At 43.7% G+C, this 21404-nt stretch overlaps 1 pseudogene across 1 annotated transcript; it reads right to left on the reverse strand.

Annotated features, from left to right (window-relative positions):
- Positions 1-6792: 6792 nt before the first annotated feature.
- LOC311105651 (vitamin K-dependent protein S-like) lies at positions 6793-20856 on the reverse strand (annotated as a pseudogene). The gene is made up of 8 exons (XR_014615845.1): positions 20778-20856; positions 20005-20091; positions 18959-19148; positions 14350-14511; positions 11974-12139; positions 8857-9012; positions 7831-8038; positions 6793-7024 (listed from the first exon to the last, which is right to left on the reverse strand). The product of XR_014615845.1 is annotated as a vitamin K-dependent protein S-like (transcript).
- Positions 20857-21404: the final 548 nt, after the last annotated feature.

The raw sequence follows: 21404 nt of genomic DNA on the forward strand, positions 1-21404 counted from the left end.
AGTCGGAAGTTTACATACAGTGAGGGGAAAAAAGTATTTGATCCCCTGCTGATTTTGTACGTTTGCCCACTGACAAAGACATGAGTCTATAATTTTAATGGTAGGTTTATTTGAACAGTGAGAGACAGAATAACAACAAAATAATCCAGAAAAATGCATGTCAAAAATGTTATAAATTGATTTGCATTTTAATGAGGGAAATAAGTATTTGACTCCTCTGCAAAACATGACTTAGTACTTGGTGGCAAAACCCTTGTTGGCAATCACAGAGGTCAGACGTTTCTTGTAGTTCAGCTGGTAGAGCACGGCGCTTGTAACGCCAAGGTAGTGGGTTCGATCCCCGGGACCACCCATACACAAAAATGTATGCACACATGACTGTAAGTCGCTTTGGATAAAAGCGTCTGCTAAATGGCATAATATTATTATTATTATTATTATTATTATTATTATTATTATTATTATTAGTTGGCCACCAGGTTTGCACACATCTCAGGAGGGATTTTGTCCCACTCCTTTTTGCAAAATCTTCTCCAAGTCATTAAGGTTTCGAGGCTGACGTTTGGCAACTCGAACCTTCAGCTCCCTCCACAGATTTTCTATGGGATTAAGGTCTGGAGACTGGCTAGGCCACTCCAGGACCTTAATGTGCTTCTTCTTGAGCCACTCCTTTGTTGCCTTGGCCGTGTGTTTTGGATCATTGTCATGCTGGAATACCCATCCACGACCCATTTTCAATGCCCTGGCTGAGGGAAGGAGGTTCTCACCCATGATTTGACGGTACATGCCCCCGTCCATCGTCCCTTTGATGCGGTGAAGTTGTCCTGTCCCCTTAGCAGAAAAACACCCCCAAAGCATAATGTTTCCACCTCCATGTTTGATGGTGGGGATGGTGTTCTTGGGGTCATAGGCAGCATTCCTCCTCATCCAAACACGGCGAGTTGAGTTGATGCCAAAGAGCTCGATTTTGGTCTCATCTGACCACAACACTTTCACCCAGTTCTCCTCTGAATCATTCAGATGTTCATTGGCGAACTTCAGACGGGCCTGTATATGTGCTTTCTTGAGCAGGGGGACCTTGAGGGCGCTGCAGGATTTCAGTCCTTCACGGCGTAGTGTGTTACCAATTGTTTTCTTGGTGACTATGGTCCCAGCTGCCTTGAGATCATTGACAAGATCCTCCCGTGTAGTTCTGGGCTGATTCCTCACCGTTCTCATGATCATTGCAACTCCACGAGGTGAGATCTTGCATGGAGCCCAAGGCCGAGGGAGATTTACATTATTATTATTTTGCGTTTCTTCCATTTGCGAATAATCGCACCAACTGTTGTCACCTTCTCACCAAGCTGCTTGGTGATGGTCTTGTAGCCCATTCCAGCCTTGTGTAGGTCTACAATCTTGTCCCTGACATTCTTGGAGAGCTCTTTGGTCTTGGCCATGGTGGAGAGTTTGGAATCTGATTGATTGATTGCTTCTGTGGACAGGTGTCTTTAATACAGGTAACAAACTGAGATTAGGAGCACTCCCTTTAAGAGTGTGCTCCTAATCTCAGCTCGTTACCTGTATAAAAGATACCTGGGAGCCAGAAGTCTTTCTGATTGAGAGGGGGTCAAATACTTATTTCCCTCATTAAAATGCAAATCAATTTATAACATTTTTGACATGCGTTTTTCTGGATTTTTTGTTGTTATTCTGTCTCTCACTGTTCAAATAAACCTACCATTAAAATTATAGACTGATCATTTCTTTGTCAGTGGGCAAACGTACAAAATCAGCAGTGGATCAAATACTTTTTTCCCCTCACTGTACACCTTAGCCAAATACATTTAAACTCAGTTTTTCACAATTCCTGACATTTAATCCTAATAAAAATTTCCTGTTTTAGGTCAGTTAGGATCACCACTTTATTTTAAGAATGTGAAATGTCAGAATAATAGTAGAGAGTGATTTATTTCAGCTTTTATTTCTTTCATCACATTCCCAGTGGCTCAGAAGTTTACATACACTCAATTAGTATTTGGTAGCATTGCCTTTAAATTGTTTAACTTGGGTCAAACGTTTCGGGTAGCCTTCCACAAGCTTCCCACAATAAGTTGGGTGAATTTTGGCCCATTCCTCCTGACAGAGCTGGTGTAACTGAGTCAGGTTTGTAGGCCTCCTTGCTCGCACACGGTTTTTCAGTTCTGCCCACAAATGTTCTATAGGATTGAGGTCAGGGCTTTGTAATGGCCACTCCAATACCTTGATTTTGTTGTCCTTAAGCCATTTTGCCACAACTTTGGAAGTATGTTTGGGGTCATTGTCCATTTGGAAGACCCAAGCTTTAACTTCCTGACTGATGTCTTGCGATGTTGCTTCAATATATCCACAATTTTTCTTCCTCATGATGCCATCTATTTTGTGAAGTGCACCAGTCCCTCCTGCAGCAAAGCATCCCCACAGCATGATGCTGCCACCACCGTGCTTCACGGTCGGGATTGTGTTCTTCGGCTTGCAAGCCTTCCCCTTTTTCCTCCAAACATAACAATGGTCATTATGGCCAAACAGTTCTATTTTTGTTTTATCAGACCAGAGGACATTTCTCCAAAAAGTAAGATTTTTGTCCCCATGTACAGTTGCAAACCTTAGTCTGGCTTTTTTATGGCGGTTTTGGAGCAGTGGCTTCTTCCTTGCTGAGCGGCCTTTCAGGTTATGTTGATATAGGACTTGTTTTACTGTGGATATAGATACTTTTGTACCCGTTTCCTCCAGCATCTTCACAAGGTCCTTTGCTGTTGTTCTGGGATTGATTTGCACTTTTCGCACCAAAGTACGTTCATATCTAGGAGACAGAACGCGCGGTATGATGGCTGCATGGTCCCATGGTGTTTATACTTGCGTACTATTGTTTGTACAGATGAACGTGGTATCTTCAGGCGTTTGGAAATTGCTCCCAAGGATGAACCAGACTTGTGGAGGTCTACAATTGTTTTTCTGAGGTCTTGTCTGATTTATTTTGATTTTCCCATGATGTCAAGCAAAGAGGCACTGAGTTTGAAGGTAGGCCTTGAAATACATCCACAGGTACACCTCCAATTGACTCAAATGATGTCAATTAGCCTATCAGAAGCTTCTAAAGCCATTTTCTGGAATTTTCCAAGCTGTTTAAAGGCACAGTCAACTTGGTGTATGTAAACTTCTGACCCACTGGAATTGTGATACAGTGAATTCTAAGTGAAATAATCTGTCTGTAAACAATAGTTGGAAAAATTACTTGTCATGCACAAAGTAGATGTCCTAACCGACTTGCCAAAACTATAGTTTGTTAACAAGAAATTTGTGGAGTGGTTGAAAAACGAGTTTTAATGACACCAACATAAGTGTATGTAAACTTCTGACATCAACTGTATAACCTGCTGCCCTAAAAACCACAGAGCTTTTCCGTCTGAATTAACCTCACTACTCCAGCGTTAATTTGCCAACTTGTCACACAACTAGGGCCAGGAGTTTAGACATGACAGTTATATGACATCCAGGGGGATTCATATTTTGGAGTTTGTTTTGGAGTAGTTGTTGGGTATGGTGTAAAATGTCTGTATATGAAATGTAAATATGTTGAGCTATTTCGATTGATTTGTCCCCAAAAAATTATGGCTTATGATGTGCATTCTACAAACTAGTGAAAAGGTTAATTATTTAAGACCTTCTGTGAAATGTATAGTTTGACTAAATACATGTACTTTTTATACTACATCTTGAACTCAACTGTATCTGGTAATAAAAAGTAATGTTGGTTAAGTCATTTTTTTCCTGATCAAATTGATTTATGGAGACAGACAGCCATATGGTTTCTGGTTCTGCCATGCTGCCCATGCACACTCGTATTCAATAGAAATGCTGCTTGATGTTGCCTGCCTGGCCTCCTCATTGCCTTAACATTGTTTACCTTTGGTCTGACTAGTAATCTACCCCAGGATAATTTGATTTGGGCCCAAAACTCGTTAAGCAATAAGAACTTTGTTATTTCTTTGAACCCAATAGGCAGAGAGAGAGGGGGATGTGTACGGATTTCTTTTCATTTTTTTAAGGAGTGAAGACAAATTCACAACCTTCCACTCGTGAGGGCTAAAAACCAATAAATCCATAAGTAATTTGCTTGCACAATTCAACTTGAAACAATTTTGTGGAAATGTACAAGACAGAAGATGGATGGAGTAATTTATCTGGGGGTTTTCTTTCGAAGTAAAACACCAGATTTAACAAAAAAACATTCCTCACCAAGGGTCGACGAGTTTCACAGGACACAAATAAACCACAAGAACATTGGCTTAATCTCCTCTCTTTCTCAGACAACTGTGAAAACCTGGGTTCATATACTATTTCAAATACTTTGCACGTTTGCTTTAGCCTGTCTGGAGTGCCAGATGGGCAGGCTTTGCACCTTTGCGACTATTCTATTGGTTCCATTGCGCCAGGCAAGCTCAATCAAGCTCAGCTAAAGCATTTTAAATTAAAATTGTATTTGAATCCAAGTCTGCAACTGTATGTGAGAGCTTCTGTCTGGTAAGAAGATGAGCTCCTTGTGTTTTAGTGTTCATGCCACTCAAGATTATAGAGTAACTGTTCTAAGGTTCTTCTGTCTTGCTTTAGTTAGTTTCATGAAGTATAAGGTAATACACAGAGATAAAACTCGCATATCATCCATACAGTACATTAAGAAATGGTTCAGGAACTTATCAGTGTGAGAAAGAATACAATGTTTTTTGACCATCTGGACAACTTTTGGGGAAATTACAACATATACAGTGGGGAAAAAAAGTATTTAGTCAGCCACTAATTGTGCAAGTTCTCCCACTTAAAAAGATGAGGCCTGTAATTTTCATCATATGTACACATCAACTATGACAGACAAATTGAGGAAAAAAATTCCAGAAAATCACATTGTAGGATTTTTTATGAATTTATTTGCAAATTATGGTGGAAAATAAGTATTTGGTCACCTACAAACAAGCAAGATTTCTGGCTCTCACAGACCTGTAACTTCTTCTTTAAGAGGCTCCTCTGTCCTCCACTCGTTACCTGTATTAATGGCACCTGTTTGAACTTGTTATCAGTATAAAAGACACCTGTCCACAACCTCAAACAGTCACACTCCAAACTCCACTATGGCCAAGACCAAAGAGCTGTCAAAGGACAGCAGAAACAAAATTGTAGACCTGCACCAGGCTGGGAAGACTGAATCTGCAATAGGTAAGCAGCTTGGTTTGAAGAAATCAACTGTGGGAGCAATTATTAGGAAATGGAAGACATACAAGACCACTGATAATCTCCCTCGATCTGGGGCTCCACGCAAGATCTCACCCCGTGGGGTCAAAATGATCACAAGAACGGTGAGCAAAAATCCCAGAACCACACGGGGGGACCTAGTGAATGACCTGCAGAGAGCTGGGACCAAAGTAACAAAGCCTACCATCAGTAACACACTACGCCGCCAGGGACTCAAATCCTGCAGTGCCAGACGTGTCCCCCTGCTTAAGCCAGTACATGTCCAGGCCCGTCTGAAGTTTGCTAGAGTGCATTTGGATGATCCAGAAGAGGATTGGGAGAATGTCATATGGTCAGATGAAACCAAAATATAACTTTTTGGTAAAAACTCAACTCATCGTGTTTGGAGGACAAAGAATGCTGAGTTGCATCCAAAGAACACCATACCTACTGTGAAGCATGGGGGTGGAAACATCATGCTTTGGGGCTGTTTTTCTGCAAAGGGACCAGGATGACTTATCCGTGTAAAGGAAAGAATGAATGGGGCCATGTATCGTGAGATTTTGAGTGAAAACCTCCTTCCATCAGCAAGGGCATTGAAGATGAAACGTGGCTGGGTCTTTCAGCATGACAATGATCCCAAACACACCGCCCGGGCAACGAAGGAGTGGCTTCGTAAGAAGCATTTCAAGGTCCTGGAGTGGCCTAGCCAGTCTCCAGATCTCAACCCCATAGAAAATCTTTGGAGCTAGTTGAAAGTCTGTGTTGCCCAGCGACAGCCCCAAAACATCACTGCTCTAGAGGAGATCTGCATGGAGGAATGGGCCAAAATACCAGCAACAGTGTGTGAAAACCTTGTGAAGACTTACAGAAAACGTTTGACCTGTGTCATTGCCAACAAAGGGTATATAACAAAGTATTGAGAAACTTTTGTTATTGACCAAATACTTATTTTCCACCATAATTTGCAAATAAATTCACAAAAAATCCTACAATGTGATTTTCTGGATTTTTTTTTCTCATATTGTCTGTCATAGTTGACGTGTACCTATGATGAAAATTACAGGCCTCTCTCATCTTTTTAAGTGGGAGAACTTGCACAATTGGTGGCTGACTAAATACTTTTTTCCCCCACTGTATATATCAAAAATGCAATGCTACTCAAATAGCTATAAAAAGCAGCAAATGCTTTATTGCCATTCGCACAGACTTAACAAGAGTGGACATGGTAATTCAGCTGTACTGTTTAGCTTTACCTCATAGGGGAATTCTGCTGGAAATTACAGAAACAATATGCAGCAAATAAAGTGAAAGAGGCCATGTTACGGTTTTGCAGTGACGTACCAAAGTTTGCCAAAAATGTATACAAAACGATCTACACAAAGAAACACAATCCTTCTCTTCTTCAAATGAACATCCCTCACTTGTCAGAGACGCTTCAATACAAATACAATTAGAACAAATACAATTAGAACAATAGAAAATACAATTACTGCACTCTGCAGTAACGTGTTACAGCTTGTTGCATAGATAGCCATATGAGATAAACAGATAATGGCCAAACAGTAAACAGTGGTTTAAGTGGTCTTATGTAGCATTATGTAGTCTTATAAGCAGTGTCGTGTGTAACTGCGGCTCCTTTACTTCCCATCTCGGACGTCGAGGGCGGCAGGGCAGCTGTGAGAGCGGACATCCCCGTGTTTGACCTCTGCCAGGTCCAGGTCAACGTTGACACCCTGGATCTTGGCCTGGAGACAGCCGTGGAAGCTGGACACACCCTCTGGACACAGTCAAAGGTCAGAGAGAGGCCCCTTTCAAGTGATTGAATTGTGCATCTTTCCTTCCTCCCTTCCTAGAAGTAATCACTGATTAGACATAACTGGACAGGTGAAAGCCATGTAGTGCAGCCCTTGCAATCATAATTTAAAGGATGGAAGGAATGCTCTTTCTTAAAAATAAAAAATTACATCACCCTTTTTTTATTGGTTATATGTCGCCACATGACCTGGAAGCATATGGTCATTCTGGGGTGAAACGTGGAAAATGAGCTTATCTGATTTGTGAGGTGATCCAGGAAACATGAGCATGAACATTGAGAGATGAAAATACTGAAGAGGAGATGTGGGTTAAAATGATGCAAAGTGGGAGGACAATTAATAGTGGACAATAAATGGAGAGGAGGTAGAGAGAATGATTCTGGGACATGGTAAAGGAAATGTCCACAAAGGTGGGAAAGAATGAAAAAAGAATGAGTTGAAACGAAGGTGGGAGAGAGCTGAAAATAAGGGGAAAGATTGAGGGTGAGAGTGTGGGAAGAGTAGAATAGTAAAAAGGTGTGATGGGTCCACACTTAAAAATATGTTGCATAAAGCTTACTTCATTTTAGATTTTATTATTTTCAGGGATAGCGTACACAGACGTTTCGGCTTTGTGGCCTTCTTAAGTGTGTAAGAGTAGAATAGTGAAAGAGGAATAGGATCAGTTGATGTGGGAAGACTGCGCGGATAGGATTGGAAGAGAAAAGTCTCTGGCCTAAAGTAGTGCACTATGTAGGGAATAGGGTATCATTTGAGACTCAGTGCTCACCTGGCCCGCCCCCCAGGTACACCATGCTCCCTGGTTGGCTCAACACCCTCTTCAGGAGCTAGTAGTTCCCATCCGTCAACCTCATGGTTGCCTTGGTTACACCCATGCCAATCACCAGCAGCTGCAGGAACTGACTCTCACCTGAGCAGAGGGCCTGGGGGTAGCTGCGCAACCAGAATAGAGTCTCCCTCAAACGCATCATCATTTCCTAGGGCACAAGAAACACAAACCATGGATGAATCCAAACTTATCCAGGAGAGGTTGTTGTTGCATTATATCCCCCCATAAGGCTGTGTTTGGATAGGGATTGGAGGCAATGCTTCGTTTAGGGTTTAAAATACCTCTATTGGCCAGAAATTGTCAACACATTGTCATATGGAAACAAATGTAATAAAGAGAGGCAGCGAATGCCAGATCAACAATCGGTATCAACAGAACAATCTGCAACAGGAAACAGCAACACATCTGTTTGTGCCCTAGAAAGATGTAAAAGTCAGGGTTTGTTCCACACAGCACAAAGAATGTGTATAGACGGCCAACAGAGATCTGTTCACATAGATATTTGGGCGGATTTCCAGTAGTTAAACCATCTTAAAGTATGGCATGCTGACAGTGACATCATTTCAACAAAGCCTCTTTCGGAAAGTTTGACCTCTTCATGCTTAGCATTTTGCATGACATCACAACATGTGAGCATTGGGCTAATCAAGTCAGGTCCCAGACTCTATGGAGGCAGGAGTGTGTGTGTGACTTGTTTGTGACCTGCTGCTGTTTGAATGTGTATGTGTGTGTGGGTGTGTGTTTGAGTGACCCGTGTGAGTTTGTGTGTGAATGAGCGTGTATGAGTGTGTATGTGTGTGTGTCCGTGCGTGTGTTGACCATCTCTTTGCCATTGTGCCATTCTTAAAGATCATAAGCATTTCCAACGCAGTAATAGTGAAGGAATGAGAGAAGATAGACTATAACATAACAAAGAGCTGGTCCAGATCAGTTGGGTCGTGAGGCTGTATAGTTCCGGTGTGTTACCGGTGAAGGGTGGTTGAGTTTCAAGGAGAGGATGTAGTCGTTCTGAGTGTCTACAAGGATGAAGAGAAAGCCTCTGGCTGAAACTGTTCTGAGAGCTAGCTCCACATAGAGTCCAGTCTGCAACATCTGGCTCAGCTGAAGAGTTTCCCAGCAGCACTGCAGACACAAAGACAAACATCACATACATATCACTCTGCACCCTAACCTATGCACTTTCTTGTTCATACAGCCATGCAGTGTTCCTTTTACAGACCATTGAATGTCTTCACGCTTTTTACTTTACTGACAAAACAAGGCACCTGATCCAAGTACTTAAACTTCAGCTTCAGATGTTATTTAAGTAATGGCAAGAATGAAATACCATGGGACAGTAGCTACATTATGGGAGTCTGTGAGACTGTCTGTGGAGCCAACAGGCAGCCTAGCGGTTAAGAGCGTTGGGCCAGTAACCGAAAGGTTGCTGGTTCGAATCCCCGAGCCGGCAAGGTGGAAAATCTGTCGATGTGCCCTTGATTAAGGCACAACCTTAATTCCTCCTGTAAGTCGCTCTGGATAAGAGCATCTGCTAAATTATGTAAATGAGATGGGAGTTAACCAGCGATTCATTCTTAAAAGGGGTAGGTTTCCACATTTTTACACCAATCTTAATCATTTTCTTCCCACGAGAGTTCTGCATTCCGCTTAGAATTCAAATACAGGCTCTACGGAAAGCCCTGTGAAGATAAATATTCATGGAATGGGAGTATGAAAACTATGACAAAATATTGTTGGAAACTTCTTTACCAAAATCTTTAATTCGAAGTCAAACACATCTTTTGGAGTGATATTGGTGAAACATAAACATAACTTTTTCCAAAACTTTTCAGTCCCAAGTTTTCATTATTTCATTCTTTAACTCTAAGACCAACAAATAACATATATGTCACGATCGTTGGTTAGAGAGGACCAAGGCGCAGCGTGTTGAGCGAACATACTTTAATAGTAAAGTGCAAACACGAATACAAAACAATAAACGATACGTAACGTCCTCAGACAATGACTGACAAGGAACAAAAACCCACCAACACAAGGTGAAAACAGACATTATAAATATGGCTCCCAATCAGAGACAACGAGCCAAACAGCTGACACTCGTTACCTCTGATTGGGAGTCACTCATCCAAACAAAGAAATACAACCACATAGAACAACCCAACCAAACAGAACACAACGAAACGAACACACCCTGGCTCAACATACAAAGTCCCGGAGCCAGAGCGTGACAGTACCCCCCCCTAAAGGCGCGGACTGCGACCGCGCCTCAATAAGGGCTAAACAAGGGAGGGCTGGGTGGGCATACCTCCTCGGCGGTGGTTCTGGCTCCGGCCCTGATCCCCACCTCCTCTCCAACCCCCCAAAGTACCCCTGGTCCTGTCTAGCCCCGCTGGTCGGAGCCGGACTGACGACACGCGCCCCTGGCTTGGTGCGTGGAACAGGAACGGGCCTCACCGGACTGACGACTCCATTCCCTGGTTTGGTGCGAGTAGCAGGAACGAGCTGGACCAGGCTGACGACTCGCATCCCTGGTTTGGTGCGAGTAGCAGGAACGGGCTGGACCAGGCTGACGCCTCGCACCCCTGGCTTGGTGCGAGTAGCAGGAACGCGTTGGACCAGGCTGGCGACTCGCACCCCTGGTTTGGTGCGAGTGGCAGGAACAGGCCGGATCGGGCTGGCGACGCACACCGTAGGCTTTGTGCGTGGAGCAGGGACAGGCCGGGCTGGGCTGGCGACGCACACCGTAGGCTTTGTGCGTGGAGCAGGAACAGGCCGGGCTGGGCTGGCGACGCACACCGTAGGCTTTGTGCGTGGAGCAGGGACAGACCGGGCTGGACTGGCGACGCACCTCGTAGGCTTGGTGCGTGGAGCAGGGACTGGCCGGGCTGGGCTGTCGACGCACACCACTGACTTGGTGGGAATGGCAGGAACCGGCCGGGCTGGGCTGACGACGTGCACCACTGACTTGGTGGGAATGGCAGGAGCAGGCCGGGCTGGGCTGACGACGCGCACCACTGCCTTGGTGGGAATGGCAGGAACAGGCCGGGCTGGGCTGACGACGTGCACCACTGACTTGGTGGGAATGGCAGGAACAGGCCGGGCTGGGCTGACGACGCGCACCACTGACTTGGTGGGAATGGCAGGAACAGGCCGGGCCAGGCTGTCGACGCACACCACAGACTTGGTGGGAATGGCAGGAACAGGCCGGGCTGGGCTGACGACGCGCACCACTGCCTTGGTGGGAATGGCAGGAACAGGCCGGACCGTACTGGGGACACACACCACTGGCCCCACGCAGGGATCAGGAACGGGCCGGACCGGACTGGTAACACACCCCAGTACCTCTCGCCGTGCCTCCACACTTTCCCTCTCCTCTGTGCCCAGTGGCCCCCCTAACCTGGCGGCCTTCTCTGCCAACGCTTTGCACCGCTCTAACCCGTACACCTGCTGCCCCGACGTCGTGAGCCCCCCCCTAAAAATTTCCTGGGGGTCTCTCCTCCCCGTGGCCCAGGCCTCTCTCCCTCTTGCCAGACTCGCAATCATCTCCTCCCACGTCCATCCTCTCTCCTCGTCACGCTGCTTGATCTGGTTAAGGTGGGTTTTTCTGTCACGATCGTCTAATGAGGGAGACCAAGGCGCAGCGTGTTGAGCGAACATACTTTAATAGTAAAGTGCAAACACGAATACAAAACAATAAACGATACGTAACGTCCTCAGACAATGACTGACAAGGAACAAAAACCCACCAACACAAGGTGAAAACAGACATTATAAATATGGCTCCCAATCAGAGACAACGAGCCAAACAGCTGACACTCGTTACCTCTGATTGGGAGTCACTCATCCAAACAAAGAAATACAACCACATAGAACAACCCAACCAAACAGAACACAACGAAACGAACACACCCTGGCTCAACATACAAAGTCCCGGAGCCAGAGCGTGACAATATATTAAGGTAAACTACTGCTAAATGTTTCCAAGGACCTAAAATATAGGGCCCATAATTTTTCCCTGTCAGGGTGTGTGGTCAGAAAAAATTATTGTCCCTTGTCATGTGATGGGGAAGTGAGGTGGCCTACCTAATGGGTTAAAACCAACAGAGCCGACTCCAGGAAAGTAGGACCCGGGGGCGATATGTTCCCAGCACCTCTGCACCTTGGAATCATGCAGGGTCTGCTCCAGGATGCTGGAGTCCTGTCTGACCCAGTCCCAGCTCCGCATGCAGCCATCCAGAGGAGGGTTCAGCTAGATAGACAGACAGAGGAAATGGAATAGAAAAACAAGCCCCATGTGATTGCCCTTCACTACATAGCGCTGCTCTTTCTTGTTTTTATGTGTCCATTGCAAAATAGTCCAATTCAGATTATGAGGGACAGTGGGTGCATTCGAAGAACAGACATGTGCTGTTTGTGTGGGGTATAAAATATAGTGTTAAAATGATATGAACTACAGTTCATTCTCTCTCAGGAGTGGTTGGACTCTGAGCTTTGATCCTGTTGTTATTATCATGGTGAGAAAGTTGGTGTTTTAGGCTGTGCGGTCCAGCTGTGAAAATCATTATTAGAGTAGACAAGAGCACAGTGGTTATAACTGCACACAGATTAGATAAACAAATCTCATGTTATGAGAACCAGCCCCATCCCTGGTTAACTCCCAGCTCCACAGACAGTCTGACGTTCTACCATATAGTTAGTGTCCCACTAGCAAGCCTTCAATGTTCCACCCCATGCCCTTCCTCTTCTGCAATCCAGGCTATGTCCCAAATGGCACCCTATTCCATTTATAGGTCAAACGTAGTGCACTAAATAGGGTATAGGGTGTAATTTGGGACGTAACCCCAGTGTAATTATTGCAATGGTTCCCAAGCCCTCTGCAGACACACATCTTCCTCCATAATCCTCCCTCTTCACATTTTACCACTACCCCTTCACTAGTTCTCTCCATGTCCCACCACACTCCCACCCCATCTGCAACCGTGTGTTTTTATTACTATTTCTCCTAACCATGGAATGTAACCTTTACTGTGCAGACCCAAATTCCCTTCAAAAACCTCTCACTACCCCTTCTCCACCTTCATTATCTCTCACCCCCACCTCCAGCCTCTCTGTAACCCTGCTGTGTCCCTGTTAGGTCCTGGATTCAGAGCTATCTATCTAATAGAACTCAAAGGGTTTTCTTTAATGGAAGCTTCTCTAATGTCAAACATGTAAAGTGTGGTGTACCACAGGGCAGCTCTCTAGGCCCTCTACTCTTTTCTATTTTTACCAATGACCTGCCACTGGCATGAAACAAAGCATGTGTGTCCATGTATGCTGATGATTCAATCATATACGCGTCAGCAACCACAGCTAATGAAGACACTGAAACCCTTAACAAAGAGTTGCAGTCTGTTTTGGAATGGGTGGCCACTAATAAACTGATCCTGAACATCTCTAAAACTAAGAGAATTGTATTTGATACAAATCATTCCCTAAGTTCTAGACCTCAGCTGAATCTGGTAATGAATGGTGTGGCTGTTGGACAAGTTGAGGAGACTAAAATACTTGGCGTTACCTTAGATTTTAAACTATCAAGGTCAAAACATATAGATTCAATGGTTGTAAAGATGGGGAGAGGTCTGTCCGTAATAAAGAGATGCTCTGCTTTTTTGACACCACACTCCAAAAAGCAAGTTCTGCAGGCTCTAGTTTTGTCTAATCTTGATTATTGTCCAGTTGTGTGGTCCAGTGCTGCAAGGAAAGACCTAGTTAAGCTGCAGCTGGCCCAAAACAGAGCAGCACATCTTGCTCTTCATTGTATTCAGAGGGCTGATATAAATACTATGCATGCCAGTCTCTCTTGGCTAAGAGTTGAGGAGAGACTGACTGCATCACTTCTTCTTTTTATAAAAAAACATTAATGTGTTGAAAATCCCAAATTGTTTTCATGGTCAATTTACACACAGCTCTGACACACACACTTACCCCACCAGACATGCCACCAGGGGTCTTTTCACAGTCCCCAAATCCAGAACAAATTCAAGAAAGTGTACAGTATTATATAGAGCCATTTTTGCATGGAACTCTGTTCCATTTCATATTGCTCAAATAAACAGCAAACGTGGTTTCAGAAAACAGATAAAGCAACACCTCACGGCACAACACCTCTCCCCTATTTGACCTAGACAGTTTGTGTGTATGTATTGATATGTAGGCTGCGTGTGCCTTTAAAAAAAGTATGTAGTTCTGTCCTTGAGCTGTTCTTGTCTATTCATGTTCTGTATTATGTCATGTTTTATGTTTTGTGTGGACCCCAGGAAGAGTAGCTGCTGCTTTTGCAACAGCTAATGGGGATCCTAATAAAATACCAAAATACCTAACCCCTCTACAGACCCACATTCCTTCCCATCGGTCCTCCCACATGCTCCCATTCTCTTCCCTGATAGTCTGGTGGGGGGTAACAAGACTTAGACTCACCCCCAGGGTAACTCCGCTATCTGGGATCAGGTCTCCAATAGAGATTCTCAGGACGCCATTGCCCATCTCGGCCCTCTGGCTCTCAGCAGACTGCTACACTGTGATGGCTGCCTCCGAGCCCACGTGCACAGATACAGCTCCCTCCTGTTTCATCACTGCAATCTGCATCCACGGACAATGTACAGGTAAGATTTAGACTAGTTCAGGGGTCATAAGTGGTCATGGCTTTTACGTTGGCCCTTAGGTTATTACAGATATTACAAGACCAACACTATTATTGCATGATCATTACATTGGATAATACATTGGTATTGGATCACTAATACATAGCCCATGTGGGTATTACATTCTATTGACATGGTTATTACATGGCCCACATGGTTATTACATTGCTATTGCATGGCTTTCACAGGTAACTGACATAGAAAATTATAATGGAAACAGGGTATAAATGAGGGTATATAGTACATTTAAAGCAGTTGCTTCCACACAGGTGTGGTTCCTGAGTTAATTAAGCAATTACCATCCCATCATGCTTAGGGTCACGTATAAAAATGCTGGGCAGGCCATTATGTTGGTTACCATGGCTATGCCCCCATAGGATAACGATGCCCCCATCCACAGGGCACGAGTGGTCACAGAATGGTTTGATGAGCATGAAAACAATGTAAACCATATGCCATGGCCGTCTCAGTCACCAGATCTCAAACCAATAGCAGAGGTGCATAAAGATGGCGGCCCCCATGCACTTACCACAAATATCTCGTATTGTACATTGTTCTAAGTTACTCTTTTTTCCTGTGTGCTCATTAGCACAGTAAACATGATCCCAATTTTAGCTTCAAGACGCCGGCAATTAGAAAAAACTAAAAAGTAGATTGTGCTGATTTATTGGCACATTGAACAATGTTGCGCCGTAGTTAAAAAAGTCAGTGGATAGTGGTAAAACAATGAAGTTATATCTTTATGCACGTTCGCCATGTATTTATTAAGGATCCCCATTAGCTGCTGCCAAGGCAGCAGCTACTCTTCCTGGGGTCCAGCAACATTAAGGCAGTTATATACTATTACAAATATTACATGACATTACATTTCATAACACTTTACACAATACATTAAGTGTGTTCCCTCAGACCACTACATATCTACAATACAACATCCATGTGTACGTGTGTAGAGTACGTGTCTTATGTGTATGTGAGTCTGTGCCTGTGTGTGTCTCTTCACAGTCCCGCTGTTCCATAAGGTGTATTTTTATCTTAAAAAAAAAAAAATCTGATTCTATTGCTTGCATCAGTTACCGGATGTGGAATAGAGTTCCATGTAGCCATGGCTCTATGTAGTACTGTGCACCTCCCATAGTCTGTTTTTGACTTGGGAATTGTGAAGAGACCTTTGGTGGCATGTCTTGTGGGGTATGGATTGGTGTCTGAGCTGTGTGCTAGTGGTTTAAACAGACACCTCGTTGCATTCAGCATGTCAACACTTCTTACAAAAACATGTAGTGATGAAGTCAATCTCTCCTCCACATTGAGCTGAGAGATTGACATGCATATTATTAATGTTAGCTCTCCGTGTACATTTAAGGGCCAGCCGTGCTGCCCTGTTCTGAGCCAATTGTAATTTTCCAAAGTCCCTCTTTGTGGCGCCTGACTGAACAGTAGTCCAGGTGCAGTGCTGGACTTCAAATAAAATAAATCAATGTAGGCTACAGCAGAACACACGTAATATAATATACTGGCCTCATGTGATAATATGAAGCACATATTCAGATAACAAACTTGTTCTGTGCTGTGAAGGTAAAGGGAAAAAATGTCCTACCTTGGTTATAAAAACCTCTCACAATGACTCTCCCCATGTAAAGTCCATTGAACTCCTGAGAGTCAGCTTCTTGCTCCAAGCCATGAGCGGGCCTGTGGCTGTGATGTTTAGCCTCCTTCTAAGGCTGTTCTGAAGACTCTGGCTGTAGTGTCACATTTTTTTTTCTTCTTCATTTTAAATGTTAACCTGGGTGTCCTCTTCAGCCTTGTCTACAAGGCTTGCTGCCACCAAATGCTCCTTGGTTCAGGCATGTTCAAAAACCTTTTTTCTGAGGGCTCTTTGTTGTTGTTTTTATATGTCTGATGCATAGGATGTTCTTTTACTGTACATTCCACCCACTCTATTGCTAGTTTAATACCTCCAGTTGTTTCTAGACTGAAGCTCCCTACCTTTTTGCATGTTGTACAGACCAACTTTGAATTCTGCATGACAAGCCAGGGGTTATACGATTGCTTGTTCTTGAACTGCAAATTGCATCTGCTCCGAGCACTTTGTTGGTGGATGCACTGGCCCCCTCCCCCCCAGCTTCCAGTCTCCCGCTGAGTTTGACTCGCTAGTAGGCCTACTAGCTAGTGGCTGTGCCGGTGGTAATGCTGATCTGGCATCACCATCAGGAACATTAGCATCACCATCAGGAACAGTTCGCCCCATCACTCCTCTCCTCCGGCACTGACAGTTCTCTGGCTCGTTCTGGGTTTGATTCACCATCTTTCTCTGGATTTTTCTACTTGAAAAATGTAAAACTTGATTGCCTTTTCTTATCAATTTTTTATTTGGCTTTCCCACTATTCAAATTCAGTAGGGAGATGACAAGACTAGGTTACGTGATTACGTAGGGACCTCTTCACTAGCTGACCACCACTACCAAGACCTGTGTCAAGATCAGTTACTTACCCCACTGGCCCACCCCATAACCTCTATGTACAAATAAGAGAGCAGGTCTGGAATCAGTGTGGCAGGATAGGATGATTACATTGAAGGATCACCGCACTTTTACATGATGGTCTTTCTGGGGGGCGGGAGAAATAACAAGGAGGCAACTTGATTTAATGCTGATAGTTTTTATTAAGATGTCTACAGTGCAAACAGTGAAATAATTAATAAATCATGCCGCGAGAGGTACCGGATCTGGGCAAATAGGTGCCGGAACAAACAAAGTCAAATCTGAGAGGTGCTTTTTCTGTTCCGGCAGGATCCGGCTCAAATTAAGCACTGTCCAGGTGTAACAAAAGTAGAGCCTGTAGGACCTACCTTGTTGATAGTGTTGTTAAAAAGGCAGAGTAACGCTTTATTATGGACAGAATTCTCCCCATCTTAGCTACTGTTGTATCAACATGTTTTGACCATAACAGTTTACAATCCAGGGTTACTCCAAGCAGTTTAGTCACCTCAACTTGCTCAATTTCCACATTATTTGTTACAAGATTTCGTTGCGGTTTAGGGTGAATGATTTGTCCCAAATACAATGCTTTTAGTTTTTGAAATATTGAGGAAACGTATTCCTTGCCACCCATTCTGAAACTAACTGCAGCTCTTTGTTAAGTGTTGTAGTGATTTCACTCACTGTAGTAGCTTACGTGTATAGTGTTGAGTCATTCGCATACATAGACACACTGGCTTTACTCAAGGCCAGTGGCATGTCATTAGTAAAGATTGAAAAAAAGTAGGGGGCCTAGACAGCTGCCCTGGGGAATTCCTGATTCTACCCGGATTAATGTTGGAGAGGCTTCCATTAAAGAACACCCTCTGTGTTCTGTTAGACAGGTAACTCTTTATCCACAACATAGAAGGGGGTGTAAAGCCATAACACATACGTCATGTCAAAAGGTGCTCTGAAGTCTAACAAAGAGCTCCCACAATCTTTTTATCATAAATGTATCTCAGCCAGTCATCAGTCATTTGTGTAAGTGCCGTGCTTGTTGAATTCCTTCCCTATAAGCGTGCTGAAAGTCTGTTGTCAATTTGTTTACAGTAAAATAGCATTGTATCAGATCAAACACAATATTTTCCAAAAGTTTACTAAGGGTTGGTAACATGCTGATTGGTCAGCTATTTGAGCCAGTAAAGGGGGCTTTGCTATTCTTGGGTAGCGGAATTACTTTTGCTTCCCTCCAGGCCTGTGGGCACACACTTTCTAGCTGGCTTAGATTGAAGATATGGCAAATAGGAGTGGCAATATCGTCTGCTATTATCCTCAGTAATTTTCCATCCAAGTTCTCAGACCCCAGTGGCTTGTCATTGTTGATAGACAACAATACTTTTTTCAATTCTTCCACACTCACCTTACAGAATTCAAAATTACAATGCTTGTCTTTCATCATTTGATCAGTTATACTGTCAGCGTTTGTTGCTGGCATCTCATGCCAGTTTGCTAATCTTGTCAATGAAAAAATCATTAAGGTGATTGGAAATATCAGTGTGTTTTGTAATGAATGAGCCATCTGATTCAATGAATGATGGAGCCGAGTTTGCCTTGAACAATTATGAAAGATTCTGGAGCACGCCAGAAAGCGTTTTCCAGCACCATCAACAAAACATCAAATGATGGAATTTCTCATGGAAGAATGGTGTCACATCTCTCCAATAGAGTTCCAGACACTTGTCGAATTTATGCCAAGGTTCATTGAAGCTGTCGTGGTGGCCGTAGGCCCTATTAAGACACTTTATGTTGTTGTTTCCATTATTTTGGCAGTTACTTGTACATGCCCCACATGGTAATTATGTTATTATGGTTATAACATAGCCTACTGTCACAAAGTCATTTAGAGGATACGGTTCAGGACCTCACCTTCTTCCAATCCCCGTCACTGATCTTGGGCCCAGAGGTGACGAGGACCTGTCCGTCCCCGCGGCTCGTCTGGACACTCAGGTTCCCACGGACCACCGCCAGCAGGAAGTAGTTCTGCTGCCCGCCGATATCCCTGAAGAATATCACCCCCTCCGGGTCCAGAGTACGCAGCTCAAACTCAGAGTCAAAGCTACAGATGGAGAGACAGAGACAGACATGTCAAAACACACTGATCATCATAACAGCATTACATCTTATTGAGCATACACTGAGTGTACAAAACATTGCTCTGGGAGGGGTTGAGTGGAGCTGAAGAATGGGATTAAAAACAACAAGATAACTAATGTAAAATATACTGTGTCCGTAAAATGTATATACAATACCAGTCAAAAGTTTGGACACACCTACTCATTCAAAAAATAAAAACTGCTCTTTCAATGACATAGACTGACCAGGTGAATCCACGTGAAAGCTTTGATCCCTTATTGATGTCACTTGTTGAATCCACTTAAATCAGTGTAGATTAAGGGGAGGAGACAGGTTAAAGAAGGAATTTTAAGCCTTGAGACAATTGAGACATTAATTTTGTATGTGTGCCATTCAGAGGGTGAATGGGCAAGACAAAAATGGAAGTGCGTTTGAACGGGGTATGATAGTAGGTGCCAGGCGCCTGTGTCAAGAACTGCAACGCTGCTGGGTTTTTCACACTGAACAGTTTCCCGTGTGTATCAAGAATACTTCACCACCCAAAGGACATCCAACCAACTTGACACATATATTGGAAGCATTGGAGTCAACATGGGCAAGTATCCCTGTGGAACGCTTTCGATACCTTTTAGAGTCCATGCCCTGACGAATTGAAGCAGTTCTGAGGGCAAAGGGAGGGAGGGGGGGAAGGTGTTCTTAATGTTTTGTACACTCAGTGTATGTAAATTGGAGACTACGTGGGACCTGGTTCAGTCAGTGTGGTTCAGCCAGATGTGCCCCAGCTGGTTAAATGTTCTGAAAGGGGAGTGCTCAGTGGTGTCATGATCCCTATAGCCTACCTGGTCAACTCTGTGACCTTGTACTCCTGAATGGGGACATTCCCCACAGAGCAGTTCCTCGACAAAAGAGTAGCATTCTGGTGATGGCTATGGGGTTGAAACAACACAAAAATACTGTTCATGTAGGCAAGAATTGTGATGATAGGAAAGCTAGTTAAACCAACAAGCATGACATTTAAATAACCAAACAACAATTGGGGCACTAATTAGAAGATGGAGGAGAAAAAAATGTGCATGTGTATATGTACTCACAGTAACTGTGTTAGCAGGGTTGGGTAGGTTACTTTCTAAATGTAATCCGTTATGGTTACTAGTTAGCTGTCCAAAATCAGTAACCAAATATTTGGACCACCCAAACTCAGTAACAGAACCCGATTACTTTGTTTATTTTGTATAACTTTCCCCTTAAGAGGCACTAGAAGACAAAAAAGATCCATCGAACACATTTGGTGTGTTATCCTAGTGGTCTCTGACCTGTGGTCAGACTCGCTCAGGTGGAACAAACTTAAACTTGCACCTTTTTTCAATGCTGAATTTAATGTCATTGAGAAAAGAGAAAAGTGTTGTGCATTTTTTTTCACAAACATTCTTTCTGAATTTAGAAGTAATCGTCTAGTTTTTCAAAAGTATCTGTAATCTGATTTAAATGTTTTTGCTGGTAACGTAACTGAATCCGTTTTGTTATCAGATTACATGCAATCAGTTACTCTCCAACCCTGTGTGTTAGAGAGTAGAACCGTATAGTAAAAGAACGTCATTGTGTCGCCTCTTACCTCGTGTCCGTTCAAGCGTTGGATGAACCCACATCCCTAGGGTCAGCAGCGCCACCACAAACCTCTTCAATGCAAACATGATCTACTAAGGTCTACTTCTTCTCACTGTCCTTTGGGGTGCTTGCTTCTCTTAACCAGAAGTTCCTTGTGGGGTTTATGTTCTATGCTTGTCTCAGGTCCAATTCTTTGGTCCTTGTCCCACGTCTGGCCCTCTAGGCTCTGTACTGGCCTGGAGCATCAGCTGATGAGGCAAGAGGTACAGGGAGTCTGAGAAGTCTTAAGAAATCGGTCTCTTTCCCAGAGTTTCACAAACCTGGCCATGGCAGACACAACAGCAGATAAGGATGGAGACAAGACAACAAACTAAACAATGATGGGGAGGTCACTGTCTGGGTCAAGGAGGTGTGTGTGTCTGTGTGTGTCCAAATCACAGAGATCATATTATGTAATTCTTTGGTCCAAACACAGTGTGAACATTTTAAAGGCATTGCTCTTGACAGGTTACATTTTTGGGGGTTGACAGAAAAAGGATGGCATAGTAGAAACAAAATAATTTCCAAATCCATCGTAAGCTATGATGTGGCATCATAAAGAGATTGGTTTTTAGATGTTTTTGATATTACATGC

The sequence above is a fragment of the Coregonus lavaretus genome (genome assembly GCF_964263955.1).
Source record: "Coregonus lavaretus genome assembly, chromosome: 30".
Classification (NCBI taxonomy): Eukaryota; Metazoa; Chordata; class Actinopteri; order Salmoniformes; family Salmonidae; genus Coregonus; species Coregonus lavaretus.